The following is a 22,712-nucleotide window of genomic DNA, read 5'->3' as shown; positions in this document are numbered from 1 at the left end:
ACGAGGATAACCATAAGAGGATGCATGGGAGGCCTTTCACGAAAATATATGTGTCTCAAAGAATAAAATAGGGATGTTTTTTTTGGGGCATTCATTATTTTAATTTGACGATGTTGGCAAAAAAGGCTTGGAAGAATCCCGACTCTTTATGTGCTACTATTTGAGAGTCAAGTACCTGATGGCGATCTAATGAACACGATGTAAAAAATGTCCTCGTTTACGTGACAAAGCATTATGACCAACGTGAACTCTTTGAAACATAGTTACATTTGACGAGTTGGAAATAATCTAAATATTAATATTTGGGGTGGCGCATTGATTCCAAATAGTGCTTTCAAAAAACAATTCACTCCCAAGGTTGGTCGCAATGGGGAGTATCATGTACTAATATCATATGCATACTAGTGTATGATACTATCTCCATAATGCATAGTATCATAATGTTGCATCGTAGTTTGTTATTTATTGTCATGTAAGACACATAGTAATACATCATTTAATATGATATCATATTATTGTTGGGGAACGTCGCATGGGAAACAAAAAATTTCCTACGCGCACGAAGACCTATCATGGTGATGTCCATCTACGAGAGGGGATGAGTGATCTACGTACCCTTGTAGATCGTACAGCAGAAGCGATTAGAGATCGCGGTTGATGTAGTGGAATGTCCTCACGTCCCTTGATCCGCCCCGCGAACAATCCCGCGATCAGTCCCACGATCTAGTACCGAACGGACGGCACCTCCGCGTTCAGCACACGTACAGCTCGACGATGATCTCGGCCTTCTTGATCCAGCAAGAGAGACGGAGAGGTAGAAGAGTTCTCCGGCAGCGTGACGGCGCTCCGGAGGATGGTGATGATCTTGTCTCAGCAGGGCTCCGCCCGAGCTCCGCAGAAACACGATCTAGAGGAAAAACTATGGAGGTATGTGGTCGGGCAGCCGTGAGAAAGTCGTCTCAAATCTGCCCTAAAAGCCCCATATATATAGGAGGAGGGAGGGGGACCTTGCCTTGGGGTCCAAGGGAACCCCAAGGGGTCGGCCGAGCCAGGGGGGAGGACTCTCCCCCCCAAACCGAGTCCTACTTGGTTTGGTGGGAGGGAGTCCTTCCCCCTTCCCACTTCTTCCCCTTTTTTTTTCTTCCTTTGATTTTTCTTCCTTGGCGCATAGGATTTGGTGGGCTGTCCCACCAGCCCACTAAGGGCTGGTGTGACCCCCACAAATACCTATGGGCTTCCCCGGAGTGGGTTGCCCCCCTCCGGTGAACTCCCGGAACCCATTCGTCATTCCCGGTACATTCCCGGCAACTCCGAAAACCTTCCGGTAATCAAATGAGGTCATCCTATATATCAATCTTCGTTTCCGGACCATTCCGGAACCCTCGTGACGTCCGTGATCTCATCCGGGACTCCGAATAACATTCGGTAACCAACCATATAACTCAAATACGCATAAAACAACGTCGAACCTTAAGTGTGCAGACCCTGCGGGTTCGAGAACTATGTAGGCATGACCCGAGAGACTCCTCGGTCAATATCCAATAGCGGGACCTGGATGCCCATATTGGATCCTACATATTCTACGAAGATCTCATCGTTTGAACCTCAGTGCCAAGGATTCGTATAATCCCGTATGTCATTCCCTTTGTCCTTCGGTATGTTACTTGCCCGAGATTCGATCATCAGTATCCGCATACCTATTTGAATCTCGTTTACCGGCAAGTCTCTTTACTCGTTCCGTAATACAAAATCCCGTAACTTACACCAAGTTACATTGCTTGCAAGGCTTGTGTGTGATGTTGTATTACCGAGTGGGCCCCGAGATACCTCTCCGTCACACGGAGTGACAAATCCCAGTCTTGATCCATACTAACTCAACTAACACCTTCGGAGATACCTGTAGAGCATCTTTATAGTCACCCAGTTACGTTGCGACGTTTGATACACACAAAGCATTCCTCCGGTGTCAGTGAGTTATATGATCTCATGGTCATAGGAATAAATACTTGGCACGCAGAAAACAGTAGCAACAAAATGACACGATCAACATGCTACGTCTATTAGTTTGGGTCTAGTCCATCACGTGATTCTCCCAATGACGTGATCCAGTTATCAAGCAACAACACCTTGTTCATAATCAGAAGACACTGACTATCATCGATCAACTGGCTAGCCAACTAGAGGCATGCTAGGGACGGTGTTTTGTCTATGTATCCACACATGTAAATGAGTCTTCATTCAATACAATTATAGCATGGATAATAAACTATTATCTTGATACAGGAATTATAATAATAACTATACATTTATTATTGCCTCTAGGGCATAATTCCAACAGTCTCCCACTTGCACTAGAGTCAATAATCTAGCCCTCACATCACCATGTGAATTACATTGTAATAAATCTAACACCCATACAGTTCTGGTGTCGATCATGTTTTGGCCGTGAAAGAGGTTTAGTCAGCGGGTCTGCTACATTCAGATCCGTGTGCACTTTGCGTATATTTACGTCCTCCTCCTCGACGTAGTCGCGGATGAGATTGAAGCGTCGTTTGATGTGTCTGGTCTTCTTGTGAAACCTTGGTTCCTTTGCTAAGGCAATGGCACCAGTGTTGTCACAGAACAAGGTTATTGGATCCAGTGCACTTGGCACCACTCCAAGATCCGTCATGAACTGCTTCATCCAGACACCCTCCTTAGCCGCCTCCGAGGCAGCCATGTACTCCGCTTCACATGTAGAATCTGCTACGACGCTTTGCTTGGAACTGCACCAGCTTACTGCACCCCCATTAAGAATAAATACGTATCCGGTTTGCGACTTAGAGTCGTCCGGATCTGTGTCAAAGCTTGCGTCGACGTAACCTTTTACGGCGAGCTCTTCGTCACCTCCATACACGAGAAACATCTCCTTAGTCCTTTTCAGGTACTTTAGGATATTCTTGACCGCTGTCCAGTGATCCACTCCTGGATTACTCTGGAACCTGCCTGCCATACTTATGGCCAGGCTAACATCCGGTCTAGTGCACAGCATCGCATACATGATAGAGCCTATGGCTGAAGTATAGGGGACGAAGCGCATATGCTCTCTATCTTCATCAGTTGCTGGGCACTGAGTCTTACTCAATCTCGTACCTTGTAACACTGGCAAGAACCCTTTCTTGGACTGTTCCATTTTGAACCTCTTCAAAACTTTATCAAGGTATGTGCTTTGTGAAAGTCCTATCAGGCGTTTTGATCTATCCCTATAGATCTTAATGCCTAGAATGTAAGCAGCTTCTCCTAGGTCCTTCATAGAGAAACTTTTATTCAAGTAACCTTTTATGCTCTCCAAAAGCTCTACGTTGTTTCCAATCAGTAATATGTCATCCACATATAATATTAGAAACGCCACAGAGCTCCCACTCACTTTCTTGTAAATACAAGATTCTCCAACCACTTGTATAAACCCAAATGCTTTGATCACCTCATCAAAGCGTTTGTTCCAACTCCGAGATGCTTGCACCAGTCCATAAATGGATCGCTGGAGCTTGCACACCTTGTCAGCATTTTTAGGATCGACAAAACCTTCGGGTTGCATCATATACAACTCTTCCTTAAGGAAACCGTTAAGGAACGCCGTTTTGACATCCATCTGCCAAATTTCATAATCGAAAAATGCAGCTATTGCTAACATGATTCTGACGGACTTAAGCATCGCTACGGGAGAGAAAGTCTCATCGTAGTCAATTCCTGGAACTTGTGAAAAACCCTTTGCCACAAGTCGAGCTTTATAAACGGTCACATTACCGTCAGCGTCCGTCTTCTTCTTAAAGATCCATTTGTTCTGAATAGCCTTGCGGCCCTCAGGTAGTATCTCCAAAGTCCATACTTTGTTCTCATACATGGATCCTATCTTGGATTTCATGGCTTCTAGCCATTTGTTGGAATCTGGGCCCACCATTGCTTCTTCATAATTTGCAGGTTCATTGTTGTCTAACAACATGATTGTCAAGACGGGATTACCGTACCACTCTGGAGCAGCGCGTGATCTCGTCGACCTGCGTGGTTCAACAGAAACTTGAACTGGAGTTTCATGATCATCATCATTAACTTCCTCCTCAACCGGCGTCGCAATCACAGGGGTTTCCCCTTGCCCTGTGCCACCATCCAGAGGGATGAGAGGTTCGACAACCTCGTCAAGTTCTATCTTCCTCCCACTCAATTCTCTCGAGAGAAACTCCTTCTCGAGAAAAGTTCCGTTCTTAGCAACAAACACTTTGCCCTCGGATTTGAGATAGAAGGTGTGCCCAACTGTCTCTTTTGGGTAGCCTATGAAGACGCACTTTTCCGCTTTGGGTTCCAGCTTTTCAGGCTGAAGCTTTTTGACATAAGCATCACATCCCCAAACTTTAAGAAATGACAACTTTGGCCTTTTGCCATACCACAGTTCGTATGGTGTCGTCTCAACGGATTGCGATGGTGCCCTATTTAAAGTGAATGCAGCTGTTTCTAATGCATAACCCCAAAACGATAACGGCAAATCAGTAAGAGACATCATAGATCGCACCATTTCTAATAAAGTACGATTACGACGTTCGGACACACCATTACGCTGTGGTGTTCCAGGCGGTGTTAACTGCGAAACAATTCCACATTGTCTTAAGTGAGTACCAAACTCGAAACTCAGATATTCACCCCCACGATCAGACCGTAGGAACTTGATCTTCTTGTTACGATGATTTTCTACTTCACTCTGAAATTTCTTGAACTTTTCAAATGTTTCAGACTTGTGCTTCATTAAGTAGACGTAACCATATCTACTCAAATCGTCAGTGAAGGTGAGAAAATAACGATATCCGCCGCGTGCCTCCACGCTCATCGGACCACACACATCGGTATGTATGATTTCCAATAAGTCACTTGCACGCTCCATTGTTCCGGAGAACGGAGTTTTAGTCATCTTGCCCATGAGGCATGGTTCGCAAGTGTCAAGTGAATCAAAGTCAAGTGACTCCAAAAGTCCATTAGCATGGAGTTTCTTCATGCGCTTTACACCAATATGACCCAAGCGGCAGTGCCATAAAAATATGGCGCTATCATTGTTTACTCTAACTCTTTTGGTCTCAATGTTATGTATATGTGTATCGCTATCGAGATTCAATATGAACAATCCTCTCACATTCGGTGCATGACCATAAAAGATGTTACTCATAGAAATAGAACAACCATTATTCTCAGACTTAAAAGAGTAACCGTCTCGCAATAAACAAGATCCAGATATAATGTTCATGCTCAACGCAGGCACTAAATAACAATGATTTAAGTTCATCACTAATCCCGATGGTAGTTGAAGTGACACGGTGCCGACGGCGATTGCATCAACCTTGGAACCGTTTCCTACGCGCATCGTCACTTCGTCTTTCGCCAGCCTCCGTCTATTCCGCAGTTCCTGCTTCGAGTTGCAAATGTGAGCAACAGAACCGGTATCGAATACCCAGGCACTACTACGAGAGCTGGTTAAGTACACATCAATAACATGTATATCAAATATACCTGATTTTTCTTTGCCCGCCTTCTTATCTGCCAGATACTTGGGGCAATTGCGCTTCCAGTGACCCATACCCTTGCAATAGAAGCACTCTGTTTCAGGCTTAGGTCCAGCCTTGGGTTTCTTCGGCGGATTGGCAACAGGCTTGCCGCTCTTATTCGAATTGCCCTTCTTGCCTTTGCCGTTTCTCTTGAAACTAGTGGTCTTGCTCACCATCAACACTTGATGTTCTTTACGGAGTTCAGACTCTGCGACTTTCAGCATCGCAAACAACTCGCCGGGAGACTTGTTCATCCCTTGCATGTTGTAGTTCAACACAAAGCTTTTATAGCTTGGCGGCAGTGATTGGAGGATTCTGTTAGTGATAGCTTCTTGCGGGAGTTCAATCCCCAGTTCAGCCAGACGGTTTGAGTACCCAGACATTTTGAGCACATGTTCACTGATAGACGAGTTTTCCTCCATCTTGCAAGCATAGAATTTATCGGAGGTCTCATACCTCTCGCTCCGGGCGTTCTTCTGAAAGATGAACTTCAACTCCTGGAACATCTCAAATGCTCCATGATGCTCAAAGCGACGTTGAAGTCCCGGTTCTAAGCCATACAAGACTGCACATTGAACTATTGAGTAGTCCTCCTTACGCGCTAACCAAGCGTTCTTAACATCCTGATCAGCCGTAGCGGGTGGTTCATCTCCTAGCGCAACATTAAGGACATAATCCTTCTTTCCAGCTTGTAAGATTAGCTTAAGATTACGAGCCCAGTCTACAAAGTTGCTTCCATCATCTTTCAACTTAGCTTTCTCTAGGAACGTATTAAAATTGAGGATGACACTTGCGTGAGCCATGATCTACAACACAAATATATTCAAAGTGGACTTAGACTATGTTCAAGATAATTAGAGTTTAACTTAATCAAATTACATGCTAAACTCCCACTCAAAAAGTACATCTCTCTAGTCATTTGAGTGGTTCATGATCCACCTACACTATCCCAAGTCCGATCATCACGTGAGTCGGGAGTAGTTTTAGTGGTAAGCATCCCTATGCTAATCATATCATCTATATGATTCATGATCGACCTTTCGGTCTCATGTGTTCCGAGGCCATGTCTGCACATGCTAGGCTCGTCAAGCTTAACCCGAGTGTTCCGCGTGCGCAACTGTTTTGCACCCGTTGTATGTGAACGTTGAGTCTATCACACCCGATCATCACGTGGTGTCTCGAAACGACGAACTGTAGCAACGGTGCACAGTCGGGGAGAACACAATTTCGTCTTGAAATTTTAGTGAGAGATCACCTCATAATGCTACCGTCGTTCTAAGCAAAATAAGGTGCATAAAAGGATTAACATCACATGCAATTCATAAGTGACATGATATGGCCATCGTCACGTGCTTCTTGATCTCCATCACCAAAGCACCGGCACGATCTTCTTGTCACCGGCGCCACACCATGATCTCCATCATCATGATCTCCATCAACGTGTCGCCATCGGGGTTGTCGTGCTACTTATGCTATCACTACTAAAGCTACATCCTAGCAAAATAGTAAACGCATCTGCAAGCACATATGTTAGTATAAAGACAACCCTATGGCTCCTGCCGGTTGCCGTACCATCGACGTGCAAGTCGATATTTCTATTACAACATGATCATCTCATACATCCAATATATCACATCACATCATTGGCCATATCACATCACAATCATACCCTGCAAAAACAAGTTAGACGTCCTCTAATTTTGTTCTTGCATGTTTTACGTGGTGACCAAGGGTATCTAGTAGGATCGCATCTTACTTACGCAAACACCACAACGGAGATATATGAGTTGCTATTTAACCTCATCCAAGGACCTCCTCGGTCAAATCCTGATTCAACTAAAGTTGGAGAAACCGTCACTTGCCAGTCATCTTTGAGCAAAGGGGGTTACTCGTAACGATGAAACCAGTCTCTCGTAAGCGTACGAGTAATGTCGGTCCAAGCCGCTTCAATCCAACAATACCGCGGAATCAAGAAAAGACTAAGGAGGGCAGCAAAACGCACATCACCGCCCACAAAACCTTTTGTGTTCTACTCGAGAAGACATCTACGCATGAACCTAGCTCTGATACCACTGTTGGGGAACGTCGCATGGGAAACAAAAATTTTCCTACGCGCACGAAGACCTATCATGGTGATGTCCATCTACGAGAGGGGATGAGTGATCTACGTACCCTTGTAGATCGTACAGCAGAAGCGATTAGAGATCGCGGTTGATGTAGTGGAACGTCCTCACGTCCCTCGATCCGCCCCGCGAACAATCCCGCGATCAGTCCCACGATCTAGTACCGAACGGACGGCACCTCCGCGTTCAGCACACGTACAGCTCGACGATGATCTCGGCCTTCTTGATCCAGCAAGAGAGACAGAGAGGTAGAAGAGTTCTCCGGCAGCGTGACGGCGCTCCGGAGGTTGGTGATGATCTTGTCTCAGCAGGGCTCCGCCCGAGCTCCGCAGAAACACGATCTAGAGGAAAAACTATGGAGGTATGTGGTCGGGCAGCCGTGAGAAAGTCGTCTCAAATCTGCCCTAAAAGCCCCATATATATAGGAGGAGGGAGGGGGACCTTGCCTTGGGGTCCAAGGGAACCCCAAGGGGTCGGCCGAGCCAGGGGGGAGGACTCTCCCCCCCCCAAACCGAGTCCTACTTGGTTTGGTGGGAGGGAGTCCTTCCCCCTTCCCACTTCTTCCTCTTTTTTTTTTCTTCCTTTGATTTTTCTTCCTTGGCGCATAGGATTTGGTGGGCTGTCCCACAAGCCCACTAAGGGCTGGTGTGACCCCCACAAATACCTATGGGCTTCCCCGGAGTGGGTTGCCCCCCTCCGGTGAACTCCCGGAACCCATTCGTCATTCCCGGTACATTCCCGGCAACTCCGAAAACCTTCCGGTAATCAAATGAGGTCATCCTATATATCAATCTTCGTTTCCGGACCATTCCGGAAACCCTCGTGATGTCCGTGATCTCATCCGGGACTCCGAATAACATTCGGTAACCAACCATATAACTCAAATACGCATAAAACAACGTCGAACCTTAAGTGTGCAGACCCTGCGGGTTCGAGAACTATGTAGACATGACCCGAGAGACTCCTCGGTCAATATCCAATAGCGGGACCTGGATGCCCATATTGGATCCTACATATTCTACGAAGATCTCATCGTTTGAACCTCAGTGCCAAGGATTCGTATAATCCCGTATGTCATTCCCTTTGTCCTTCGGTATGTTACTTGCCCGAGATTCGATCGTCAGTATCCGCATACCTATTTCAATCTCGTTTACCGGCAAGTCTCTTTACTCGTTCCGTAATACAAAATCCCGTAACTTACACCAAGTTACATTGCTTGCAAGGCTTGTGTGTGATGTTGTATTACCGAGTGGGCCCCGAGATACCTCTCCGTCACACGGAGTGACAAATCCCAGTCTTGATCCATACTAACTCAACTAACACCTTCGGAGATACCTGTAGAGCATCTTTATAGTCACCCAGTTACGTTGCGACGTTTGATACACACAAAGCATTCCTCCGGTGTCAGTGAGTTATATGATCTCATGGTCATAGGAATAAATACTTGACACGCAGAAAACAGTAGCAACAAAATGACACGATCAACATGCTACGTCTATTAGTTTGGGTCTAGTCCATCACGTGATTCTCCCAATGACGTGATCCAGTTATCAAGCAACAACACCTTGTTCATAATCAGAAGACACTGACTATCATCGATCAACTGGCTAGCCAACTAGAGGCATGCTAGGGACGGTGTTTTGTCTATGTATCCACACATGTAAATGAGTCTTCATTCAATACAATTATAGCATGGATAATAAACTATTATCTTGATACAGGAATTATAATAATAACTATACATTTATTATTGCCTCTAGGGCATAATTCCAACAATTATGATACTCAATCCTCTCTCTTCTTATTTAAATGCGTGATACATAAGAATAAGGGGGTGTTTGTTTCCAGGGACTTTTTGGTGTAGGGATTAAAAAAAGTCCCAAAAAGTCTCATATGAAACAAACAGGAGGGACTTTTAGGGACTAAAGTGGGGTGTTTGGGACTATTTGGAGAAGTACCTGTGGGAGGGACCTTTTGGGACTTTTTCCTATCGTGCCCCGCATCGCATCACGTCTCCAGCCCTATCCGCTCGTTCGTCCTGCCCAACCGCTCGCGCTCGCATCTCTCTCCCAGCCACTCGCGCTCGCGCCCCCACCAGCCACCGCCGCCAGTTCCCTCGGCCGCCGCTGCCAGTTCCCTCGGCCACCGCCGTCAGTTCCCTCGGCCGCCGTCGCCAGTCCCCTCGGTCGCCGCAACCAGTGCCCTCAGCCGCCGCCGCCGCCAGTTCCCTCGGCCGCCGCCGCCAGTCCCCTCGGCGCTGCCGCCGCCATGGATGAAGACGACGAGACGCAGCTCCCCTCTCCGTTCCGCTCGCATCAACCGGCATCCGAGGGCTCCTCCTCCGGCGGCAATCTGAGGAGGGGATTCGGTTTTTTGATCTGAATAGCAACGTGGATGAACAAGTGTTGTTTGCTTCCGTAATCTTTCATTATGAACAAGTGTTGTGAACAAGAGTTCTTTGCTTTTGTAATATTTGCTTATGAACAACTGTTATTTAATAATATGGTCAGAGGTAACATGGTCTTTTTACATGTCATTTAATGACCTCTAGTCCCTGTTTAGTCCCTGGAAACAAACGGGTAGGGACTAGGGACTTTTAAGTTGGGACTAAAAAAAGTCCCGGGACTTTTAAAACAAACAGGGCCTAATGCCTAGTTGGCATACATGATACTATATATAATACTTCTATTGTGACCAACCTAAAGGGAAGCTTTTATTATCTCGGGTTGCACACTATTGATCTGACTTCTAATGAGTGGGATGAAAATTTAGTTAAACAAACATTGCGCCTATTCACAAAGGGTCCTTACTATCCCTCTCCCTCAACACGGCATGCAAGATTTTATCGCGTGGAATTTTATAAAAAATGGTTTGTTTTCGATCTGATTTGCCTATTTTCTGGAATTGATTCATCAACACGGAACAAAACTACGACATACCAATGGAATGGGACAACCCAATGTTAACTCGATTTGGCATAAGATGTGGAAACTTCCGTGTCCGGCGAAGGTTAAAAAATATATTTGGCGTATGTTGTATGGTACACTCACAGGTCATCTTGCACTTGCCAATAGACACTTGAAAGTATCGCTGCAATGTCTGTGTTGTTTATCTGGTCCGAAGACACAAAACATGTGATGTTTCTATGGAAGAAAGAAAAATAAGTTTGGAGGAGACTGGGCTTATATGAAATCATTAACATACCCTACGAAGTTGATCGTGTTGGGATGCGGTTATGGAATTCCTACTTCTTTTATCTGATTAGAGTCTGTCCATAGTGGATATTCATAATGTTCAAAAGATGTTTGCCACTACTGCCTAGTATTTGTGGTAGGAGGCGTAAGCTGATCCATGGGGAGAGATTCAGAATAATGCGCTCCGGATCTCTGTGGGAATCCATGTGCTCATGGCTAGCTTTGTAATTTCTTATTATCCTAATTCTGCTATGATAAAAGTGGGTGGTCCACGACACCTAGTAGTTTTGTCAAACTTAATGTTGATGCATCTTTTGATGAAGACCCGCTCAAAAGCACTATGGGTATGGTACTGAGGGATAACAAATGAAACTTCATTGTGTGTGTGTGTGTGGGGGGGGGGTGATCGATTGGTGTGGTGATGTCTTAACAAATGAAGCTTTAGCCCGTAGATTCAGTCTATCTCTTGCACAATGTGCCGGATACAATGGTCTCATCATTATCTCGAACAATTTGGAGCTTATTGATACCACGAAGAAAGTAGGGCTATCTGCGAGCGCGACAAGAACAATCTTTGATGATTGTTATCATTTTCCTTGTGATTTTTCTATTTCTAAGTTTGTGCATTGTAATAGAAAATCTAATAAGATCGCTCATGAGCTTGTTAGGTTGGCTAGATTTCAACCATGTAGTGATTGGGTTGAGGAGCCTTTAGATAAAATTGTAACATTTCTCACAAACCATGTACTTGTTATTTCAAATGAGTAAAGTTCTCCGTTTGTTAGAAAAAATAGTGGTATTATTTATTTATTTTCTCAATTATATATTGTTCTAAACTAGAATTATATATTAATGTAGCACGACAAATAATAGTAGTAGCAGTAATAGTGATAGCAGCAACTTTGTGACACTAGTGACAGTGACAACCAGCAATAATAAGAGTAGTGACAGTGACAACAACGATAATAGCTTAGCAAGATTCAATATATGTAACACGTAGGCCATGGTACAGTGATAGAAATATATGGACGGCATCAACCATGTAACAGTTCCACACTAGAGCAACACAAAACTAGCTCCAATTCATCAATATAATATAGGCATGCATTCCGTATATAGTCATACGTGCTTGCGATAAGAATTTGCATGACATATTTTTTTATACCCTCCCGTGGCTGCGGGGTTCTGTTGGAAACTAAGGGATATTAAGGCGTACTTTTAGTAGAGAACCAGAACAAAGCATTAACACATGGTGAATACATGAACCCCTCAAACTACGACAATCACGAGAAAGAATCTCAATTATTGTCACCTTGGGGTATGCGGATCAAGACGCGTAATAGGTTCATACTACTTGCAAGATAAGATCTAAACACTTTTCATATTCAGAAAGAACACAATAAGTTTAGGCCTAAAATCATGGCACTCGGGCCATAGTGACAATCATTAAGCATAGCAAAGTCACAACAACATCAATCTCAGAACATAATGGATACTAGGGATCAAACCCTATCAACATAACCCGATTACAAGAACAATCTCATCCAAACCCTATCACTGACCAGCGAGCCTACAAGGGAATTACTCACTCATGGTGGTAAGCATCAAGAAATTGTTAATGTAGAAAGGTTGATGATGACAACACCGGCGAACCCCCCTCTCTAGAGCCAAAAACAGGCTCCAGATCAGCCCTCCGTAGGAAGAAGAGGAGGTTGTGGGGGCTCCATCTCGTGGATCGCTATGAAAACTTGTCTCTGGTTTTTTCTCCGGATATGTGAATTTATAGGGCTGAAAATAGGGTCAACAAAGGCTCGTGAGCCCCATCATACAATAGGGCGTGCCCAGGGGGGTGGGCGTGCCCTATTGCCTCGTGGGCCACAAAGTCCCCCTCCGGTGGGTCTTTGCTCCATAATTCATTATAAATCCTAGAAAAAATACACAAAAAGTTTCGTCCAATTCTAAGAACTTTTATTTCTGCACAAAAAAATAACACCAAGTCCGTTTTACCGAAACCAACGTCTGTCCAGGTTAGTTTGATTCAAATCATGCAAATTAGACTCTGAAACAAGAGCAAAAGTTGGAGACATATCAACTCCCCCAAGCATAACTCATTGCATGTTCTCTAGAAATTCAGTTGATAAACTGAAAGTGATAAAGAACTACAAACTCTTTTGTTCTCGTTGCCATATATATGCTTAGCTAGTGTTCAGGTTTTCAGCATAAATCATAAATAACCATATCCATGATAACAATTAAACATCACATACTCATGGCAATACATAACCAATAGTAAGTAATAATAACATATCTCACATGCCAACCATTTGTCAAAACAATCACGATATAATATGATGACATGGTATTTTGCTAGCCCTTTCCGAGCCTGCAAAACATAAACGCAGAGCACCTCTCAGATTCAAGCAACGACTAAACATTATAATTCTGGGTAGAAGAGATCCAGTCAGGCTCACATTCAACATTATCGAGACTCAATGCATAAGAATGACAATAATGCTCTCTGGTGTGGTGCTTTTAGTAAGAATACGATGACTCAAGAACAACATAAAGGTAAACAGAAAATCTCTTCGCAGAAGGAAGCATCGATTTGCACAAGTGCGAGAGGTCAAGTTCTAATAGAGAGTTGAAATTGTAATTTTGGGTGGTGCACTTTTCCTGTCAATGTTACGATAGAGGTTTACAATATCTTCCATGATAAACTCATTATTGGTGGTTCCCAAACAGAATTATAAACTTTACTCCTTTCCACCATCCATACACAAACCATGGCTAGCTGAATTCACGGTGCCCTCCAACATATCAATTGTCCCAAGGAATTTCGTTTAATTGAATTTTGATTATGCAGGACTGGACATCCTTTTTACCAACCTCTCTCGTGCAATGAGAGAAAATAAAAAACCATCATGAGAATCCTTCATGTGTGCGCAGCACGAAAGGCACCATAGGACAACACCAAAATAAACATACAACTCAAACCAATCTAGATCATCAATCAACCCAAAGGACAAACGAAATCTACTCAAAACATCATAGGATGACAACACATCATTGGATCATAATATGTGGCATAAAGCATCATGTTCAAGTAGGGGATTACATCGAGGTGCGGGAGAGTGGACCGCTGAAAGGAGATGAGGATGGCGATGAAAAAGGTGATGTTGATGAAGACGATCACCACGGCGATGGTTCCCCCAATTGCACTCCGGCGCCACCGAGAGAGAGGGAGAGGTTCTCCCCCCTTGTGCTTCCTCCTCCATGGCTTCCCCCTAAGTGGCGAGAGGTTCTCCCTCTAGTCCTTGGCCTCCATGACGATGGTGGAACCTCCGTATTCCTCCTCCATGGTCTCCGGTGAAGATGACCCCCTCCTACAGGGTGCCAGAGAGGGCCAAGATTGATCCTTCATGGCTACGGAGACTTGCGGCGGCGGAACTTTCGATCTAGGTTTCTTTTCGGAGGTTTGAGTATTTATAGGGGTACTTAGCTTTGGAATCACGTCACGAAGGTTCCCGAGGAGGTCACAAGCTAGGGGGAGCTTTTATATTTTTTCTCCATTATTTCTTATATTTTAGAAAAACATTCTCCATAAATTTCCAGCTCATTCCGAGAACATTTATTTCTACACAAAAACACCACCACCGTAGTTCTATTGAAAACAACGTCAGTCCGGGTTAGTTCTAATAAAATCGTATCAAAATGATATAGAATTTTTGTAAACATGGCATGTATACTTCGTAAATTATAGATATGTTGGAGACGTATGAAAGTCCAGAGGGTAGAATCTCTCCCCATCTAGGGAGAGTCCATGGAGAAAGAATCCTAAGGGGGGATACTATGTCCCCATCTCTTCCGGCAGCGGCGGAATGCCTCCTCAGGAACCATCCCCGTGGTGACCGTCTTCATCAACGTCACCGTCTCCATCACCTTCCATCATCTATCTTTGGCGATCCACTATCCCGAAACCCGCTCTAAACTCATATATACGAGAACATGGTGTTTCATGCCACGTATTATTAATCAATGATGTGTTGCCATCCTATGATATTTGAGTAGATTTATGTTGTCCTTTCGGTTGATTGATGATCTTGATTGGTTTGAGTGTATTTTTTATTTTGGTGATGTCCTAAGGTACCTTCCGTGAGGCGCACATGTGAAGGAGTCACGTTGGAGGGTGTTGCAATATGTTTGTTATTCGGTTATAGTGGGTGGCTAGAGTGACACAAGCTTACACCCGAGTAAAGGAGTTTTTTTGCTTATGGTAGTAAAGAGGACTTGATGTTTGATGATATGGTTGGGTTTACCTTAATTATTTTTAGTTGTTGCGGATGCTTGCTAGAGATCCAATCATAAGTTCATATGATCCAAGTACGAAAAGTATGTTAGTTCATGCCTCTCCCTTATATAAAATTGTAAGAATGATTATCAATCTAGTTATCAATTGCCTAGGATGATTCCGCACACCGTACCATAATTATTCCACACTCTCTATTTGTAATATATTGTAATATATTCTAACTTTATTTAGGCAACGAATATTTTCATATATATTTTTCTCCAATATCATGCAAAGCTATCCTCTCTATACCCACAACGCCGTTTTATTTCACGCTACTAGATAGAAGCAAATGTTCGGTGTATGTAGAGTCATATCTGTGGCAGGTATGACTTGAGAGAATATTGATCTTACCTGTACCTTCTTGTGGGCTCAACACTCCATACTTACCACTTGTATATTTAAAATTGCTACGATGATTCCTTGTACTTCACTACAGGAATCAGAGAATTTGCCATCTGTGTGATCTTTGCCGTCTGTTGGCAGATGGCAAAGAAGCTCTTTGCCGTCAGCTGCCAAGAAACAGACGGCAAAGAGCTGACTGATCTTTGCCATCAGTGTGTTCTTTGTCATCGGCTAGCGGACGACAAAAATAGACCGGACAGACGACAATGCACAGGCTGATGGCAAAGATGGTCCAGACATACGGCAAAGAGTCACCTCAGTTGGAGCATTCCTCTTTACCATCAAAGGGCCTTTTTGCCGTCTGCATGAACCCCCTTTACCGTCTGCCTCGACCTCTTTGCTTTCAGCTTATACGCAGGCGAACGACAAAGAGGACGGCCACTAACAGCGGGCATCCCATCTCCCCACCCCCCAATCTGACCTCTCCCCCGATCCCACTCTCTCTTTCTCCCCAATCCACACCTCTCCGCATCTCCTCCCCGCGCAGCTACATCTACTCTCCTCCACGGTCGTCATCTAGGGCAGTGTCGGCGCCGCCGGCCTTGCCGAGGTCTTCCTCTTCGACGACAAGGTAACTGACCACCCAATCAACCACCGGTCATGCCCTCCCCCTCCTCCTCTCCCGCGAAGCCCCATCGCCGATCGCTCCCTTCGCCCCACGGCCGCGTCTGCGCGCGGGTGGCCGGCCCCATTAGATTCGTTTGTTGCGGGCGCTGAACTATGGATCTGGCGCTCCGTTCGTCTCCGGGTAGGGACTGGCGCTCTTGCTGACCCCGTTGGTGGTTCTAGATGGATGGATTGGTGCGTACAAGACGGGCTTAGTTGCTGACTGATTCCGGCGTTTCCCAGCCGAGTCAGAGAGTGCGAGTTCCTAGGTTAAGCCACACATGTCGCTGAATGTTGTCTGATTAGAGTGTCGACACTAATAATATGATGTAGTTTTCAAACAATTTTTTGTTGCGACTTCTGGGTATTCAGGATCAGCTGCTCTGCTGCAATCCATCACATGGAGCAGTCGTTCTTGGCAGGGCATTCGAAGTCGATGCGCTGCCTATGCCTCTTGACCTGTAGCCACAAGAAGCTAAAAGAGCCATGGTTCTCTCTCTCTCTCTCTGTAGTACATAAATAAATCTTTTCAATTTCATACTTCAATGACGCAAGGATCTAAATCAACATACTGCCAATGCCAACCACTTGTAGAGATACCAAGGTTAGTGCAATTGTGGAGACATTGTTTTATTCTACAGTGTCGTATATCGTTTCAGCATTTGAATAGGTGAGAGGGAGTACATTATATACACAAGCAATTGCTACAAGAACCTTAAGCTTTATTCAATAACGTATGTTGTATGAGGTCATTGGTTAGGACTATCGGATCATCTCGGTCACTAGCACGACATCTGATGTTGGTGGCGCATGTTGACTGCACTGATCCAAGGCAAGCTGCAGGACTTGTTGGTACCTTTCTTTTCTGATGGCGCCAAGCAAACGACATTGGAGACACGCATGCCCCCATTAAGAAGCCACAATTCTTCACATGTGAGGTAGATCTAGAGTCTAGAAGCTTTAATTTCACGTCAATTGAAAAGAGTTTTTGCGTGTTGATAATGCTCATTGATCAGTGGCGGAAAAATTGCAGGTAAGGAAAACCATGGAGTGGAGGGTGTTTCGCCTGTATGGCCCTCGGAGACGGGGATCTCCTCCTACTTGGTGAAAGTCATCGTGGAGGAGGCTGATTCATCTTCAAGTTTTATCCCTGTAATTCCCTCTCCTGCAGTTCCAGCCTTGTGATCAATTCAACACAAGCAGATAAAATTTTCAAAATAAAGAATTAAATTGTGATCCTGACTCAATTATCTATTTACGATTAATTGTTTATTATTTATGTTCTGGATTCTGGTGCATTACTCTATGCATAAGAAATGTTTTTTAATTCATATTTGTGCTCATACTTATACTCCTGGCCTACAATGGATAAGTTGTAGTAGATGAGAGAAAGTTAAAGCTAGTCGGAAACAACATTTGGAATAATGTTGGACTCGGACATATATGGTCCCTGGTCTAACAAGGTGCAACGGGAAACCAAATATGGATTATTGATAAATTACTTTCATAATTTCACAAGAATTGTGCAACCTTTAAATTCTACTAAGGCCTTTAAATTTTTTGATCTCCTTTTTTTTACTATGTGCTCAGCAAAGGACCTACCTAATATTATGATTTTACACTATGCTTTCCGTTCACTGGTTATATATGTTGGGACTATTGATATTTTTTATGATTTCCAGTTACTCACAACAGATTTCTGTTTGAGTTTTTTTAGTGATTGATATGTTGCAGTTTCTGCAGGTGATACCTCGACCTTTATATGCAAATGCCGAAAGATATTAGGTTATATATCTTTCCTCTTCCAATGCCAGATTATCCGTATTTTTAAGTCATTTTTTCACATACCGAAGCTAAGCTACATATGATGCATCAAGTGAAGAAGTTAGAATTCATTCTAGGTTATATATCTTTCCTCTTCGAATGCCAGATTATCCGTATTTTTAAGTCATTTTTTCAGACACCGAAGCTAAGCTACATATGATGCATCAAGTGAAGAAGTTAGAATTCATTCCAGCTTGCTGCAACCTTCAAGCAAGTCCAATATTTCTCCTTGTCTTATGTTACTCCAAAAAAGGTTGGAACAACACACATGGTGAGCTACGACACCCTCGAAAATCAAGGAGCTCGACGCCATCAAGGAGCTTCGGCTTAGGTGTGTCTTAATTTTGTACTTTATGTTAGACTTCTTATTTTGCTTGAAACTATTTTCTATTTTAGTGTTCATTTTTTAAATATGTCCTCACACAATGTCTAATTACATTTTCTGCTTATCTGATCATCTTTTTTTTAAACATATGCAAATATTATTGCTACATTGGAATCATGTTCATTTAGCAAACATCAAGGTTTTTATAGCATTAACCTATACTGACCTCACTTATTTTAATAATTTGAAGTTAATGCTTAAAATTTAAATTCTTAGGCCACTAAAGCTATACTCTGTTCAGAAAGTTAATGCTTATAATTTGAAGTTAATGCTTAAATTTTAAATTCGGAGTATTTTCAAAATATGAGCTTAGTGGTCACAATTTAAATTATTAAGTCACATATGATGTTTATGTTGGTAATCGGACCATTTTAGTTGAGAGGAAGTAGTCATAGCGTTTCTTCCTCTCTTCAGTTTGTTGCAGATTAAGTGTGCGCTACTTCAGAATGATGAGAATGTACCTACCACCCACCACGAACAACACTTTATTTTCTTAGACGCGTTGATTATGCTAGATCATTGTCTTGTTTGTTTAGACAACATTTGCACTATAACTTCATTATGACTCATTCTGCTAGTACTCATGGATGCTTATATGGAAAGCGCAAATTAACATTTTCGTACCACTCGGAATGAACCACATGCACCCTTAACTGATGACACATGGCAAAGAAGGGCCTTTGTCGTCGAAAGTAGTCATATAATTTTTGCCGACAGGAGGCTGACGGCAAAGGCCTTTGCCGACCGTGGAACACCCCTTTGCCCATAGCAGACGGCAAAGAAGCTAATTTCTATAGTGCTTGGGGATTATCAAGCTCTTTTGTGGCACCGTTGCCGGGGAGCAATAGCGTGGGGTTAATATTTTCGTGTATGTTTGTTTGCTTCTATCATTAAGTAGATTTTGTTTTTGTTATGTTTCTATTTTCTTGTTTTCTTTCTTTAGTTGTGGGTGAAACAAAAAAATTGAAAAACTAAACACACATTTTTTAATTGCCTTTTAAATGAGAAGCAATTGGAAAGTTATGTATTGAGGAAGTGAGATTTGACCTTGAATACTTGTGTCGATGCTCATGGAAACAATGTAGAATTTTTCATGGAAGTTTGTCACAAAAATAATTATCCCCTCGTGTATACCACTGTACAATAAAAAAATTTGCTTGTCATAATTTTCATGATGCTATTTTGCATGTTTAATCAACTATCCTTATGTGTGCATCATTGAAATTATCATGCCTATTAAAAGGCTTTAAAGAAAAGCGCTCGTTCGGAGACAACCCAACACTTAGCATTTCTGTTATTGTGTGCCCTCATGCTTAAGCTACTGTATTAGTCATGTTTTATGTCTCTTATTTCGACAATGTGCCAAGTAAATCCTTTAGGATGATTTGCATGATAAATAGAATTGATATAGGGCAAAAACAAAAACTTTGATGTCTAGTGATGTCTAGTGCAGAATTTCTGTGATTTTACTGGAATGCCTTTTTGATCTAAAGTATTTACACAACATTAGTATACAAATTCCGCAGGTCTTCCTAATTATTTCAGAATTTGATGAGTTACAGAAGTTTGGTATTTATGCTGATCGTTACGAACTGTTCTGTTTTAGACATATTCTGTATTTTGCTTACGTAGTTTGCTTGTTTTGATGATGCTATTGATTGTGTCGTGGGGTATAAGCCATGGATAAGTTAGTGTACAATAAATTATTCAATAATTAAATATGAATCAATTTATAAGAGTAACTAAAGTTTATGAATGTCCTATTATACTAACGGATCTCATGAGGTTTGTGTTAAGTTTTGTGTGATTTAAGTTTTTAAGTTTTGGGTGAGATACCATTATGAGGATAATAAGGATCGCCAAGACTATAAGCTTGGGGATTTCCAAGGCACCCCAAGGTAATATACAAGGAATACTCAAGCGTCTAAGCTTGGAGATGCCCCTGAAGGCATCCCCTCTTTTGTCTTCAACACTATTGATATATATCTTACTTGAAGCTATAGATTTTTATTCGTCATAAAGTACGTGTTTTGCTTAGAGTATCATTTTATTGTTTTAGTATTTGCTTGATGTTATTTATAATCTTGTTTTTCAATAAAAAAATTACAAAAATTGCCTTTAGAACGCTTCAATTGCATGTGTGAGGTGTGATGTATAAAAACATATTTTTTTGTTGTAGTATTTTAATTATGATATTTTACTGGAACGTTGTAAGTTTTTGAAATTTTTACACAGTACTGTCATACTAATTATTCAACTTTTCCTAAATTTTCATAATTTTCGTAGATATAAAATTACAATGTTTAAATGAATTGCTACATACTGTTCTGTTTGGACTGATTCCTATCATAGTTTTGTTATCTACTCATCCTAGAGTTTTCATGGCATATATTGGTAGATATAAATTATGGAAATTATAGGACTAATGTTTGAAAACTATTATGAAACTTGTCTTGGCAGTACATGAAGTGTAGATGTATTCTAATGTGTACTAACATATCTCATGAGTTCTTATAAGTATTGTGTGGATGAAGCTTTTGAGACTTAGGTAAAACTAGGATATAAGAAGATTGAACGAGATACAAAAAATCATGCTTGAGGATGCTCAAGGCACCTAAGTAAATATTACAAGAAGTTTCAAGCATCTAACCTTGGGGATGATATGCATCCCACCTCTCTCCGTCAATAATTATCGGTTAGCTAATGTTGATCCTAAGTTTTCATTCGTTCACATGTGATTTTATTGGAGCAAATTTTGTGTTTACTATTCCCTTTTATTTTATGCACAATGCTATTATGAGATAGTATTTGTTTGATTTATAGAATGCTTTATGCGCTTCACTTAAATCTTTTAAGTATGACTTCATAGAATGCTTTGTGTGCTTCAATTATATATGTCACATATAAATATACTATTTAGACATCTTCTATGATTGTGAGCCCCCATTAATTATTTGCAAACTTGATAAAGTTGTTGACATTGGACAAGGAAAACAACGTAATGGTTATGTTCGTTTATATTCACATAGAATTTATATTGTCATGGATCCTCTAACATGTGGTGCTTTCAATAGATCTTTTTCTAGCTTAAAAATTCATACTAAGTAGAGATACTACTTGTGCATCCAAACCCTTGAGCCAAGTTTCTTCCATAATAGTCTACCATACATACCTATATATGGTATTTGACTGCCATTCCAAGTAAATTTTCATGTGCCACCTCTAAAACCTTCAAATAAACATTAGTTTTGTGTGCTCGTACCGCTCATGGAGCGACTGGGTGGTCATTATCTTTCATGCTAAGCGAGTTATTCTCATGATGAGTATTTATTCACTTGTCATTGCACGAGAGAGGCTGGTAAAAGATGCCTAGTCCTGCATAATAAAAAAATTAAATAAACAAGAACTCCCCTAGAAAGTTTATTGTTTGGAGGGCACCCGTAGATATGGCTAGCCATGGAATATGATTGAATGGTTCAGTGGGGTTAAAAATTCAATTCTATTTGGGAATCATCAACAATTTGATTAGCATGGAAGATATTGGAAACTCTACTGTGACGTTGACATGAAAGGCACACCACCCAAAATTGCATACTCATCTCTGTTTTAAAACAATGAGCTTTGGCACCTCTACAAATTCATGCTTCCGTCTGCGGAGGGACAATCTATTTACTTTCATGTTACTTATTTTTCTTGTTGATTCAACTTATTATACCAACCTCAATTTATTAGTTGGCAAGCATCATGTGGTGGGGAAGATCCAGGCACATATATCCAGTTGGATATAGGTGATCATGATTCATTATTGTTGACATTATCCCTGAGATAAATAAGTTGGAAGGTGGAACATTAAGCCACTATATTCCTATGTGTTTGAGTGAAACCGCTTGTTCTAAAATATGCCTTGAGTGTGAGCAATCATGGAAGACTAAATGATAGTTGAGTATGTGGAATTTACTAAATCAAAGCTCTTACATAGACCCTTCGTGAAAATAATAAGATTTGTAATTGTTTGATGAGTGAGAAACATAATTTGCTAATTTTTAAGAAAGTTTATGGTCTATACTTAAACCTGCCAATAACTTGTTACTTGATCATGAGAATTTCTATGAAAAAAGAGTTTTTGTTTTATGATGCTAGAAAAAGTGATTGGTAGTAACATTGATCAAACTTATATAAAATGCTAGCATTCACACTTCATAAATTATTTATTTTATCATTTACCTACTCGAGGACGAGCAGGAATTAAGATTAGGGATG

The 22,712-nt window shown here is 42.0% G+C and overlaps 2 long non-coding RNA genes across 3 annotated transcripts; both read left to right on the top strand.

Annotated features, from left to right (window-relative positions):
* Positions 1-16,076: 16,076 nt before the first annotated feature.
* On the top strand, positions 16,077-17,490 carry LOC123447949. Of its 2 annotated transcripts, XR_006631574.1 has the most exons (3): positions 16,077-16,208; positions 17,004-17,181; positions 17,277-17,490. It is a non-coding gene; the product is annotated as an uncharacterized LOC123447949 (long non-coding RNA). The 2 variants fall into 2 exon arrangements; XR_006631573.1 differs by lacking the exon at positions 16,077-16,208 and having other exon boundaries at positions 16,216-17,181.
* Positions 17,491-19,902: 2,412 nt separating this feature from the next.
* Positions 19,903-21,293, top strand: LOC123447950. Its single transcript, XR_006631575.1, has 2 exons — positions 19,903-20,350; positions 20,987-21,293. It is a non-coding gene; the product is annotated as an uncharacterized LOC123447950 (long non-coding RNA).
* The last annotated feature ends 1,419 nt before the right edge of the window (positions 21,294-22,712 follow it).

The sequence above is a fragment of the Hordeum vulgare genome, chromosome 4H (genome assembly GCF_904849725.1).
Source record: "Hordeum vulgare subsp. vulgare chromosome 4H, MorexV3_pseudomolecules_assembly, whole genome shotgun sequence".
In the NCBI taxonomy this organism is placed as follows: domain Eukaryota; kingdom Viridiplantae; phylum Streptophyta; class Magnoliopsida; order Poales; family Poaceae; genus Hordeum; species Hordeum vulgare.
Note: the sequence above shows the minus strand (reverse complement) of the source record. Positions and strands in the feature narration are given on the sequence as shown.